Genomic DNA, 14,187 nt, shown 5'->3' on the forward strand with positions numbered 1-14,187 from the left:
AAACAATTTATATATATTTGTGTGTGTGTGTATATATATATGTATATATGTAATTTATATATATAATTTTATTGACATGATAATTGAAAATATCTAGTTGGATTGAGCTGAAATGAAAATGGGAGGAGGTGGTTGTATTACTTATGTATTGCTACATCAAAAAAAAATGTAGTGGCTTAAAAAGAGCAAACATTTATTTTCTCATTATTCCTAAAAATTAGAAATTCTAATTTAGTTGGCTGGTTCTAGCTCAGGGTCTCTCATGAGGTAGCAGTTAGGACAGTGGGTGGGGCTGCAGTCACCTAAAGGTTGCATGGGCCTGAATGATTCTCTTGTAAGATGGCTTAGTCACAAGGCTATTGCCTGGAGATCTCAGTTCCTCACTGGCCATTGGTGGGAGGCCACAATTCCTTGCACCTAAGCCTTTCCACAGTGCTGGTACCAACAGGGAAGCAGCTTTTCCTACAAAGCAAGAAATCAAAGTCAAATGAGGATAGACTGTGATGCTTTTGATGACTTATTCTCAGAAGTTACGTACTGTCACTTCTCTCCTATTCTATTCATTAACATTATGTCACTAAGGGGATTTCTATGGAAAATGAGTTCCCACCTTTTGAAGTGAGTGTCAAATAATCTGTTAACATATTTTAAGCCACTACTTCAGTGGTGAAGTGTAAAGATTTCAAATATATGCAAGTATTGTGAGAATTTTTTTGATAAGGGTAGCAGAGAGATGAGAAGTTAATTGAAATTAGATATACAATGAAATATTTTTTAAAGACAATATTTAGGCATATTTTGTGCTTACATGAAGGAAAAAAAACAACATGAAGAAGAGAAAGAGGACATGGAAGTCCTCAAGGAGGCTTGGTATGGGAAAGGATCTATATAAAAAGAAAGAAGCAGTGAGTGTGTCTTTCAGAGAAATCAGAGGAAGTTAGAGAATGGTGGGTACACAGTCACATAGAGTGGGAATTTTTACGGAGGGAAGTTGGGGTAATTTTTACAGTATGGTCTATTTTCCCTGGAAAATATTAGGTGAGAATAGCAGTAGAGAAGGAGAGGCAAGGAGAGGGGTCCTGGGGATTTGATGATAGAGGAAGTAAGAACTATGGGTTACCTTGGAGAGTAGGACAATGAACTTGCTTTGGAAGTTAAGTAGGATTGTCTGGCTTTTGTGAGTGCCCATTTGAGATTCATGATCTTAAATATAAGTGAATCCAGTCAGCACATTTATAAGATTATGACTATCTTAGACCAGATCATTATTACCATGTGCCTGAATTATTATAATAGTTACCCCACTGGTCTTCCTTTCCTCAGGTTTCCCCTACTACTGCCACATCAATTTTCTTAAAACACTTTTCTGCATAAATTAAGCTCTAGGTCAAAAACTTTGTTTCTCCTTGATCTTGAAGGCCAAGCACTTAGATTTTCTCCCTCGGCCTGTCATAATATGGCCATAGGCTACATCCCCAATGATGGCAAACCACAAAATATTTTCCATGGTGCATTCACATGATCTGTTTTGTATTTTGGAATGGTTATTCTGGAGGTTGTATGGAAACCTATTGGAATAAGGCATTACCAGATTCACAGAGACCAGCAAGGAGGTTGTGTCTGTGGCAAAATGTGTTAGTGGTCCCAAAGCATTAGCAATAGGAAGAGAAGTGAGCTGATGGGTATGAGAGATATAAGGAAAGTAAATCTCTTGACTTCGATGTAAGGATAAAGTGATAGGGAGATATCTAGAGTGACAAACAGATTTTTCACTTATGTGATTGTTAGATGGCGGTAACAGAGAATAGGAAAGGAAGAAACAAGATGAAGAGACAGAGAAGTCCAGCTTAATACACATGAAATTTGACATACCCAAGTAACATACATTTGTAGATGTCCAGTAGGCAACTGGAATGTTTAAGTTTGAGGTCTGAGTTCTAGACTGGGGATCAAAATTTGGGAATCATTAGCAATGAAATCATAGATTGGTTTGTTATCAAGTATTGATTGTAGGTATAGGGTTAGAGAAATTGAGACTATCTGAATCCCTGGAAAAAACTTTCAGGATAGAGTAAGAGATTCCCCCAGGAAGAAAAATAAGTGACATAAGGGTGGAAAAAATAAAACAATAAGTGTTATCACAGAAAGTATAGGAAAAAGCTTCTTAAGTCCACTAATGTTTATATTTAAAAAGAACTAGGATAAGATAGACAATAGTGCTATTTGAACAATAATTCACAACCATATCTGTTAGTATCAACTGGAGACCTTCTTCAAAAATCAAGTAATAACTGGACTATATGTCTAATAAATCGGAGTGCCTGAGTAGCAGGTAATAGTGGTCCCTTTTTTAAAGCTCTCTGATGATTCTGATGCAGAGTAAAAGTAAAGATCTACTGAGATAGAGTTATTTGACCGTTTGTTTCATATATTATATGCAATAGGATAAGCATAAATGAAGTAAGATTAAGTTGCATGTGGCAATAAAATTTAGATAGTGCCATTACTGTGAAAGTGTATGGAATATGAGCCAGCTATATGTGGTGGATTACAAAAAAAAAAAAAAAGAAAAAAGGAATTTATTTTAGAAATCCCACTTAACTCTGTATGTACTCTCATTTGCAATTTGACTTTGTTGCTCCTCTCTCAAGAGGTACAGTCTGTTTCTCTACCTCCATAATTTGGGCTGGCCCTGTGACTTGCCTTGACCAATGGAATGTGGCAGTAATGCTATTTCAGAAGTTCTGAGCCTAGGCCTAAAGAGAGCTTGCAGCTTTGTTCTCATTTTCTTGCTTCCCTGAGATCACAAACTCTAAAGAAACCTAGGTTACTTTCCTTAAGGGTGAGAGGCTGTGTAAAGAGAGAAAGGGGACATGCTGACAGCCAGTACCATGTGATTGAGGCAACCTTGGACAATCTAGCACTAATTGAACAATCAGATAACTGTGAACACATCACTGACCCCAAGAAAGATAAGCAGAGAAGCCTCCTTTTTTAGCACAGCCCACCTAAACCCACAGAATTGTGAACAAATAAAATGGTTGTTGTTTAAACCACCAAGTCTTGGGGTGGTTGTTATGCAGCAATACACAGCTGACATACTGACATAAGAAACAATTACCCATCTTTAGATGTAACTGATGAAGCAGTCAATTATAAATGCTTTTGTCTATAGATAATTTTGATATTTCCTGAGAAATCTATTTTAAGTCTCCCTTCACCACATAAACCTTTTATAAGCACTGTATCTGAAACATAGGAGTATTGTAGACTACTGTTTAGAAATATTTAATTATTCAATTTGGTGCATTATCTAATGATTTGTCCTCCCAACTTCATTTCCCACCTCTTACTTTGGGTATGTTATTCAAAGAAAACAGCCAGAGATGGTCTGTTACTCTTGCTGCTGCTATTGTTACCATTCCTTCTGCTACCAGTATAGTAATTGAAACAACTAACTTTTATTAAGCATTACTATTTGTCAGAAGCCCTCCCATGAACTTGGCTTTATGTATCTCATTTTCTGCCAACACTGTGTGACCTAGAGACTATTATATCCTCAGTTTACAGATGAGGAAGCCAAGGCTCAAATACAACAAAATAAGGAAACACAACTAGTAAGTAGCTGGAAAGTGACTCGACACAGGTTTGAATGACTCCACAGCCTGTTTTTCTAACTATTTTTTTTTTCTATCGCCCAGGCTGGAGTGTAGTAACATGATCTCAGCTCACTGCAACCTCTGCCTCCCAGGTTTAAGCAATTCTCCTGCCTCAGCCTCCTAAGTAGCTGGGATTACAGGTGCACGCCACCACGCCCAGCTAATTTTTGTATTTTTATTAGAGACGGGGTTTCACCAAGTTGACCAGGCTTGTCTTGAACCCCTGACCTCGTGATCCGCCGCCTCGGCCTCCCAAAGTGCTGAGACTACAGATGTGAGCCACTGCGCCCAGCCCTAACTAGTTTTAAAAGTCCTTTCGGTCTATATTGAAAGCATTTTCATAACATGCTCCCAAAATTTTCATTTGTGAATTTTCTCAAAGAAAGAGACCTTTGGGCCACTGGTTTTTAAATAAGGAAAGAAAATTACTATTCTTTGAGGGCCTGCTAATGTGCCCAGCAATTCATCCATATCATCTAAAATAATCCTCACAGTCCTCCTACATGATACATATCATCTCCACTTTTATGCCACATAAAATAGGGAGATTAAATAATTTCCCGAAGGTTATATGACCTGGAACTGGTATGGCTCTGACTGTAACACAGGTCTATGGGGCCCTAAGCCTCAAATTCTTTTTATTATGCTACTTTGGCTTTTTCTTTGAATTTATATCCAGTGGTGAACTTCATTTTATTTCCCAGAGACCTAGTTCTCCCATCCAGGAGAAACTGCTAGCAGGTATTCCATCCTTCATGTTATCTTAAACGTCATTGTCTCAGGTAAGTCTTTTCTGATCTCCTAGATTAGCGTACTTTCCTGTTATACAGATCCAAGGGACCTCTTTTTTCCCTTCTGTAACGCTCCTCTTACTTTTAATATTTTCTATTTTTATTTCCTCAACTAAGTGCGAATTCCCATAGTGATGAGGATATTTTGTAATCTGCACCATTAAAATTTCAGCCCTAGTACAGAGGCTGATACAGAGCAATCTCTCAATAAATAATTTTGTGAATTAATTCATGAACTTTTAGGCTATAGACAAGCCTGGGGAAATGATATTTGTATATTTAAATTTATTGTAACTAAAATCCCATAATACAGTAAGAAAATTTTGATAATAAGAGCAGAATAAATACAGCTTTGAGATAGGACAACACCTTCAGGATACGGAGGCCATGATAATGTAAAATTCTCCCTGCTTCATTGAAAGTCTGTGATGGAGACCATTGAAATCTTACCCTTGATGGCTTTTTCCTCATTGTGCTCTCAAAGTGGAGTCTTAGGCCACTGCATTCTAGGAGTCTAGCATTGATTACAGATTTGTTTCCATGGACACCAATCAGTAGCAGAAGACAGAAAATAAACAAGACCTAAACATAACACATTGATATCATATTATACTCTTCATAAAATAGAATCAAGGACAAGTACATAATTGAAATCAAGGTAAGAAAAATATGTCATGTGTCTTGGATCAAAACAGCAAGTCAGATGTTGAGCTGATTAAAATCAACTTGAGTTCTTTTGTCATTTCTTTCTCTTCAAGCTTTTTGGAAAGTTATAATATTTAAATAAATAGGTGAGATTTATGTCTCTTAATGGTTAATTCTAGTGACCATATAGATGAATAATTTTTTTTGGAGGAGATAACCCTTAAAGGTTGACTTAGAACCAGGTAGATAAAGAATGAGATTGATTGTATTATTCAGTTTCATACTGGAACATTAACACAGCATAAAGCCAATCCCAAGACTACATTTTAGTGCACTTGGAAATAATTATTTCAAAAAAATACGTACATGTGAAAATATAATCTATGTAAATCTATGTAAATGGATGGTTATAGTGAATTAGTATGTAACATTACTGAGTAGATTGCTCAGGGTTTCATTAAATAAAAAAAGACTAAAGACCTGGATTAGCAAGAAAAAGCTCTTTTGCTCTATTTCAGTTGCTTTAGGTTGTTAATCTGATCCAAGATGATCAATTTCTCATTAATATAATAATTAGAAGTAGATTTACTGAGCATTAGTGTAATTTTCAATCATGCTAATAGTTGTGCTATCCTCTATTCATTAATATAAATGAGGTAAATTAGAACCATGACATTATAAAGAAGAGACAGAAGCTGTGGGAACTTCAGTGGATCCTCCCTAAACCCCATTAATTTAATTGTAATATGTTGTTCTTCAATACATCTTTCACTGTCTTTATTTTCCGTTGCTAATGGTTCTTCAGATTGGTTAATGAGCATACTAGGCTCTTAATTTAAGTGACTGCTATGATGTGGCCTAAATCATACATATTTATATGGTCTCATTAACCCTTTCTCACATGTTCAATCAATAAGCATTTATGGAGTAGTCACACAGGCAATTTGAAATTATACATATCAGCACAACACATAAGAAAGGAGTGGCATTGTATTAGTCTGTATTCATGCAGCTGATAAGGCATACCTGAGACTGGAAAGAAAAAGAGGTTTAATTGGACTTACAGTTCCACATGGCTGGGGAGGGCTTAGAATCATGGTGGGAGGTGAAAGGCATTTCTTACATGGTGGTGGCAAGAGAAAAATGAGGAAGAAGCAAAAGCAGCAAGCCCGATAAACCCATCAGATCTCGTGACACTTAATCACTATCACGAGAATAGCAGGGGGAAAGACTGGCCCCCATAATTCAATTACCTCCTCCTGGGTTCCTCCCAAAACGTGGGAATTCTGGGAGATACAATCCAAGTTGAGATTTGGATGGGGAGACAGCCAAACCATATCGGGCATCTCCTGTTTTCCAGGAGATCACAGTCCAGAAGATATTGTGGATTGGATTGATATTGTTAAAAATATGAAAGCAATTTCAAAGTAAAAATTGCTTTCTTCATGGTGTCCTTAAGCATTTGCTTTCTATCTTAAAGATGCCAAAATAAGTTCCGTTCTTTACCTTTTATATTTGTTTAGACATTCCCAGAAAGGCCTTTCCTGAAAACACTACCTAAATTAGGTACCCCTTTTATGGTCTTTACAGATTTCCTTCAGTCTCAACTTCCTGTCCTTCTGGTATTGGGCAGAAATCGTTCTCAAATTAAATTTTATGTCTTGCTTTTAAGAAACTGCACAAAGAGCAGGGGCTTCTTGTACCTTCCCTTTTTTAGGTGCCTTCAACTCAAATAGTCAGTATGCTAGACTATGTGTGTGTGTGTGTGTGTGTGTGTGTGTGTGTGTGTGTGTGTGTGTGTGTGTGTGTGTTTAGTTTGCTTTTGAGATGCAGTCTCGCTCTTTTACCCAGGCTAGAGTGCAGTGGTGGGATGTCGGCTTACTGCAACCTCTGCCTCCTGGTTTCAAGCAATTCTCCTGTCTCAGCTTCCCGGGTAGCTGCAATTACAGGCACACGCCACAACGCCCAGCTAATTTTTGTATTTTTAGTAGAGATGGATTTTCACCATATTGGTCAGGCTGGTCTTGAACTCCTGACCTCAGGTGATCCACCTGCCTCGGCCTCCCAAAGTGCTGGGATTACAGGCATGAGCCACCGTGTCCAGCCATGTTTTCTTTTACCTACGTAACATACTAAAGTTGAGTGGTGTCAGCCTCTTTATCCTGCCCATGAACACCCTACCTCATTGGTCACAGTCACCGCCCCTCCATATTTTCTTACTCACAGAAACTTTTCATTCATTGAACTGTCTAGCCTCATAGGCCTTAAGTTTGTGATGCCTAATCTAGAGACCAGTTCAGTATTATAAGTTAATCAGTTTTATGAGGGAAATAGAATCTAAGGTTCAAGATTTATTGTCTTTCAGTTTGTTAAAACTACCATTATTTTTTCTTGTGCTAAAGAATGTATTAGTTTGCTGATGCTGCCATAACAAAAACCACTGACTGGGTGGCTTAAGCAACATAAATTTATTTTCTCACAGTTCTGGAGGCTAAAAGTCCAAAATCTAAGTATCAGTAGGTTTTGTTTCTCCTGAGTCCCTTCCTCGGCTTACAGATGACCACCTTCTCTCTCCGCTCTCTAGTCTTTTCTCTACACCTGCATCCTTGATATCTCTTTCTTTTATTATAGAGACATTAGTCAACTGTATTAGGGCTCACCCTTATGATCTTATTTATCCTTAATTACCTCTTTAAAAGCTGTATCTCCAAATACAATGCTATTTTAAAGTACTGCGGGTTAGGACTGCAACATGTAGATTTCGACGGGGACCCAGTTCAATCTGTAACAAAGGGTTTTGGTTGAATAAATAATCCCACTTAGGCCTGGGGCAGTGTGTCACACCTGTAATCCCAACTCTTTGGGAGGCCGAGGCGGGCGGGTCACCTGAGGTCAGGAGTTCGAGACCAGACTCAACATGGAGAAACCCTGTCTCTACTAAAAAAAAAAATAACAAAATTAGCCAGGAGTGGTGGTTCATGCCCATAATCCCAGCTAGTCGGGAGGCTGAGGGAGGAGAATTGCTTGAACCCGGGAGGCGGAGGTTGCGGTGAGCTGAGATCGTGCCATTGCACTCCAGCTTGGGCAACAAGAGTGAAACTGTCTCAAAAAAAAAATCCCACTTAATTTAAACTGGTTGTGACTGCTCCTTTGCTAGAAGGCATATAGCACTGTTTTTAACCTCCATTATGGCACTGTTTCGTAGTTTGGTAATTTACACACTGGCTTTATCTTCATTATAAAGGTATAAGTATCTTTAGGGCAAAAATTATAGCTCAGTGTCCTTTATGGCATACGTTTTTAAAGAAGTAATTATTTGATAACACAATGCCAAAACATTTTCAATTTTAAAATACTCACTGGTTCATTTTGCTTGTATTTCAACATGAAAGAAGAATGAGTGAAACAATTATTTTTGTTTTAGAAGAAAGAATTTTGGTTAAATTCAGATGTTGCGATAAAAACTATATGGTTTAGTCAGTCTTATTAAAATTGAGGTTAATCTCAGATTCCAATGAGTTGCATGTGTTTATATCCATTTTACTTTTATGTGGTTATTTTATATAAGATAATATTATAGCTCTAATTGATATTTGTTATTAAGATATCTAGATGTTGAAAGTTTATTTCTTTGTATTTATAGGAACAAATGTTATTAAGTTAACACAAAGTCATGCCTTGTTTAACAACAGAGATATTTTCCGAGAAATGCATTGTTAGGCAATTCCGTCATTGTGCAAACATCATAGAGTGTACTTTCCGAAACCTAGATGGTATAGCCTACTACATACCTAAGGTATGCGGTATAGCCTGTTCCTCCTGTGGTACAGACCTGTACAGCATGTTATGGCACTGAATACTGTAGACAATTTTAATATAATGGTAACTATTTATGTATCTAGACATAGAAAAGGTACATTAAAAATAGGATATTACAATTTTATGGGACCGCCATCAAATATGTGTTCCATTGAAGCATCATCATGTGGCATATGATTGTATATCTCTTTTGCCAAGTTGAAAAACTTGTTTCAGGTTTAATTTTGCACTCCACGAACCAAAATAGAAGTGATATAACCTGTATCTATGTAAATTGGACCACCCAGTGGATTTTTCTACAGTGACACATTAAAAATAGTATTGAAACTTTGTAAGTATTAACATACATTTAATTTTTGTCACTGACCCAACTTTGCTGAAGCATTGCTTTAAGAGCATAGCAATAACTATTGAATTTCATGTCAATCAAGTGTATACATTTTCCTTACTGGTATTTTGCAGGGTTATTTATAAAATAACTTTACCACAGCTGAAGGTGTCAGTGTTTTAAAACTGTCCGGTTAAACTCGCAGCACTTGAAGGATAAACACCCTTTAGTGGTGTGCTGTAAGGAAAACTCTATGACTTTTAGAGTGAGACTTATACAATTTTCTTTTAATTGTTTTAATTTGCTCATTTGTCCAATAAAATTTTTGAAATTTATTAAGGCATCCCAGGTACAAGCAATGCTTCTTATTTGCTGTGGAACTTAGGCAAGTCACCGAACATTTAATGGGCCTTGGTTTTACCTATTAAGTAGAGATGTTAATACTTTTCATGGCAACTAAGGATATTAAATGAGATAGTGTTGTGAAAGCTCTTAAAACAGGGATAGGCACATAGTAGGAATTCCACCAATGATTATTTTTCCTTCCATTCTGGCTCCTAGAATGTATGCTACTACACGGTGATTGTTTGGAATTTAAATTATAGTAACAGAAAAGTTGGAAGATGCTTGAAAATGGAGCTGATATAATCAGGAGATATAATTGTTCAATTGTATAACATTTATTTAATTTTACTCACAGGCTTTCCTCGGTCATTGCAGCTATTGATAGGGTGGGTGGTGGGAGACAGAAAGAGAAAGAGGGAGAGAGAGGCAAAATATTGGAAGTATATTGACATTATTTTTCTTGTGATTTTTATGATGTGGTTATATGTCTAATCAGGTTTCAGGGGTAGTTTTTTGCTTTTTTTAAAGACAATTCAATTTTCAAAAAAGACTTTATTTTTGAAATTTTGCTAATTTGGGGAATTATAGAAACTTTTCTTTACAGTCAATTTGTTTTTAATGAATTAATTGCCCTTTAAAGTAAAATTATTTGCCAGTTTCTTTCAGAGCTGATGCACTAGCATCAGGTTGCCATCTGTCTTTACTTAGTATAGGAATCATGCCATAGTACAGAGCTAGGGAAACAGACTGTGCACCAGCATATTGGATCCTGTTCCCACTGTCTTCCCTGAGTGACTTAACAACTCTGTAAAGCTGAGTTGACATCTTTCTGCTTCTGTCATTCCCTTGGCTATATTAGATTAATAATGATTCTTGACTATGACAGTAATTATGTTATTAGGAGAACTAATAACTTCTATTAAGTGTTCATTGGGAAGAAGTCCTAAAAGACATCCATAATAGCTACACTACTTCCAGTCATATTACAAATAAGACAGAATTGTCATGGCAGGCAGAATTCTAAAGTGGTTCTCAAGATTCCCATCTCCTGGTGTGCATACCTTGTATAGGTTGGTGCAAAAATAATTTTTTTCTATTTTTAATGACAAAAACCACAATTACTTTTGCACCAACCTAAAATAATAACCCCGCCCCCCCCCCCCCCACCCACCTTGAGTGTGGGCAGAACTTGTGAATTTGGTGGGATAGTTATGCCTTTTATTAAATTATTGTATACAACAAATGGTGATGGGCTAGTTGCTGTGATTGTATTATATTACCTGGAAAGAGTCTTTCCTTCTGTCCTGGAAGAACACATTCAACCATGTTATGAGTTGACTCTTGGAGCCATGTGGTAAGAAACTGTGGGCAACTACTTACTGAGAGCAATCACTGGCTGACAGCTAGCAAAACATTGAAGACCTCAGTCCTACAACCACAAGGAACTAAATTCTGCCAATAAGCTGAATGAGCTTAGAAGAGGACTCTTAAGTCCAAATGAGAACCTTAGGGTGTCTAACACCTTGATTTTAAATTTGTGAGCTTCTGAGGGATCAGGCTATACAAAGCTTAAACTTTTGACTCACTGAAACTGAGATAATAAGTGTTTGTTGTTTTATGCTGCTAAGTCTGTGGTAATGTGTTATGCAACAACAACAAAAAACCCAAATACAATTATGTACTATAAATGCAATAGACATAGGTAATTCCATATTTTCATACTTAATTTGATTCATTATTTTACAATTAATATATTATAAGATACGAAAAGAGGAACTTTTTTCTGTTTAGAAAGATTTGAAAGCAGTTTTGCAAAATGATTAGTTACGTTTCCTTAAAACTATCTTATAGATTTTAATCATAATTTAATCAGGATGTTTAAATATTTTATGAAGTACTGGAAAAAATTGTCTATAGTCCTCATAGTATTGAAGTTATATGCCATTTTTAAGCTATTTTAAGTACACATAAGTAAAACAAGTATTTGTTTTAGTAGAAGTCCAATTTGTTTAATGTGTCTTCTTGTATGTATTTATTATGTTTCTGGAAGAGAGCTATGAGGAAGTAGCATTTCCTGTGTGTTTGCCTTGATTCAGTGACTGAAGTACCACTGGTTATAAAAGCAGCTTCTTAAGCTGAAAATTACTGTACAGTTTAACTTAATAAAATATGATACTAATACAATCAAGCCTTGAAGTGTGTGCCAGTTATATTTGCTGCACTCTGCAGGATGCAAGTGCTTGGGTAGATACACCCAAACTCATTCTCTGCTTTAGAGAAACTACCATCAAATACACTCATCAAACAGCATGTCAGGAGAATAGTCCATAGTAAAGTATAGCAAAATATTGTTAGAGACCCACAGAAATTCATTATGTGATACTGAAACATTTTAATTTCTTTTCCAGTACCAATGATGATATAAAGATAAGTAGATATTAAGATTTTCAGCTTCTCACTTCAATCAAATTCTAGGATGTGGCAAGGGTCCTTGAAGGGCCCATTACATACTGCTTCCATATGTTTGGAGATTTCATCTAGTTCCCAGATGTGAAAGTTACCAGAATCTTGGGGCAGCTAGCCAGAAAATGTCTGCATTAATAAATTATATTCTGGAGATCAAGTAGGTATGTGTGAGATGGTGGGCAATTTTATAGACAACCCAATGGACTCTAAGGCCAAATAGGATGTAAAAATATGATGTTTTGGAGGACATTGTGCTAAATGAAATAAGCCAGGCCCAGAAAGACAAGTACTACATGACCTCCCATATCTGTGAAATCCAAAAATGTTGAGCTCATAGAAGTAGAGTAGAATGGTGGTTTCCGGGGGCTGGAGGCAGGCATTAGAAAAATAGAGAGATGCTGGTTAAAGCGTATGAAGTTTCAGTTAGATAGAATAAATAAGTTCTGGATATGTACTGTATACCATGGTAAGTATAGTTGATTATAATGTATACTTGAAAATTACTAGGAGAGTTGATTTTAAATGTCCTTACCTCAAAAATATGATAAACATGTGAGGTAGTAGATATGGTAATTAGCTTGATTTAATTATCTCACAAGGTGTACATATATTGAAACATTATATTTTATTCCATAAATATATACTTTTTATCAGTTAAATATAAGTAATTTTTAAAAACTAAAAGCTGACATTTTAACCAGTCTCAGGGCAAGCTCTGGGTAGACAAGCAATTTTATTGCCCTTCTTAAATTAAATGCTATTATCAAATTGTGACCAAAAAGACCAAAACAAAACAGCAACAAAAAACTGTCAGTGCCAAGTGGGTAGGAACCATGTCAATTGTTTTCCTTTTGTATCACCAGGGCTCAGGATGACTCTGGAACATATAGGTGGCTAATAAATGTTTGCTAAACAAACTAAATTATAATAGCATCTCTTCCTTAAAATGAGATAGCAGATAGAAATCAATGAAAAGTTGCTGTCCAAATAGTGGTGGTGTGGCCATTCTTGTGTGTTGTGCCTTAATTTTACCAAGAATCAGGTTTACACTTCTCTATTAAAATCATTCTGGGCATGAAAGACTGTAAACAAGACCAATCTTGTCTAAAAAGCCACGTTTTCATTTGTTCCCAGTTAATTCTTTCTTTTCTTCCAGGCTATTGCACCTTTAACTGGATGTGTTATTTTTCTCCTCTAAACTTTGTCTTTGCCTTCATTTGTATTGTAAAGTATCTAGACTAAGGATGAGCAGTAAACCCATTTTTGCCAATAGTAGTTCTAGACTATTGAAGAGAATTTGCATATGTTCAACAGTTATGTCTATGGTTCTTGCTTAAGACATCAATCCTTAAAAAAAAAAAAAAAGCTTTTCTTCTAAATTACTGAACAACTTCTTTATTTTTAGAGGATTGCTTAATTTTTCTTTAGTATTTAGTTAGCACTGTCATTTGTGAACCTTAATAAGGAGATAGACATATATATATAATAATATATAATAATATAATAATATATATTATATATTATTATATATATTTATATACACACACACACACACACACACACACACACACACACAACAAACCGAACCATTAAAAAAGAAGAGCAAAATGGCCAACTAGAGGAGCCCACTATTGGTCTCCTTCACAAGGAAGGACCAAAACAAAAGATAAATAGCTATACTTCAGCTGACTGACTAAGGGAGAACACTGAAATTAAGCAAGAAAGTGACAAAACCCCCTGAGGCACAAAAACTCAGCAGGGCAGGGCAGAAGGGGAGGTGAAATACCTGGCAGGGATCAGTTTGGAGACAAGAACTCCAAAGTAAGAGGAAAAGGTAAGTGGGAAATTCCCGGTTGTTCCTGCTACTACCAAGGAGGCCTGCAATCCTAGCTAGAGGGGATCCCCAGAGTCTTCAGGCTCTGAGCTCAGTATAGGAAACCACATGGAGTTCGGATAGCCATGTTGCTCCAAAGAAGGAACACATACTGAGAGCCCACTCCCCACTTCCCCACACACTCCCTGGGACCCAAGCTGCTATGACAGGAGCCCACTTTGGAAAGGGAGCCAGCACTGGAGTACATCCTGCCCTGTGGGCAAATAATACTTACATCTCTATAGCCCTGGGGCCTTGCCG

The 14,187-nt window shown here is 36.6% G+C and overlaps 1 protein-coding gene and 1 long non-coding RNA gene across 17 annotated transcripts in view; one reads left to right on the top strand and one right to left on the bottom strand.

Annotated features, from left to right (window-relative positions):
* LOC134758117 (uncharacterized) overlaps positions 1-4,963 on the bottom strand; it is a 52,667-nt gene extending 47,704 nt beyond the window's left edge. Inside the window, exon 1 of the long non-coding RNA XR_010133004.1 lies at positions 4,901-4,963. This is a non-coding gene — a long non-coding RNA (uncharacterized lncRNA). The remainder of the gene's footprint in view (positions 1-4,900) is intronic.
* NAALADL2 (N-acetylated alpha-linked acidic dipeptidase like 2) overlaps positions 1-14,187 on the top strand; it is a 1,364,432-nt gene that overhangs the window by 522,458 nt on the left and 827,787 nt on the right. The gene's annotated exons all lie outside the window — the stretch shown is intronic.

This window comes from Gorilla gorilla, chromosome 2, assembly GCF_029281585.2.
Source record: "Gorilla gorilla gorilla isolate KB3781 chromosome 2, NHGRI_mGorGor1-v2.1_pri, whole genome shotgun sequence".
NCBI classification, from domain to species: domain Eukaryota; kingdom Metazoa; phylum Chordata; class Mammalia; order Primates; family Hominidae; genus Gorilla; species Gorilla gorilla.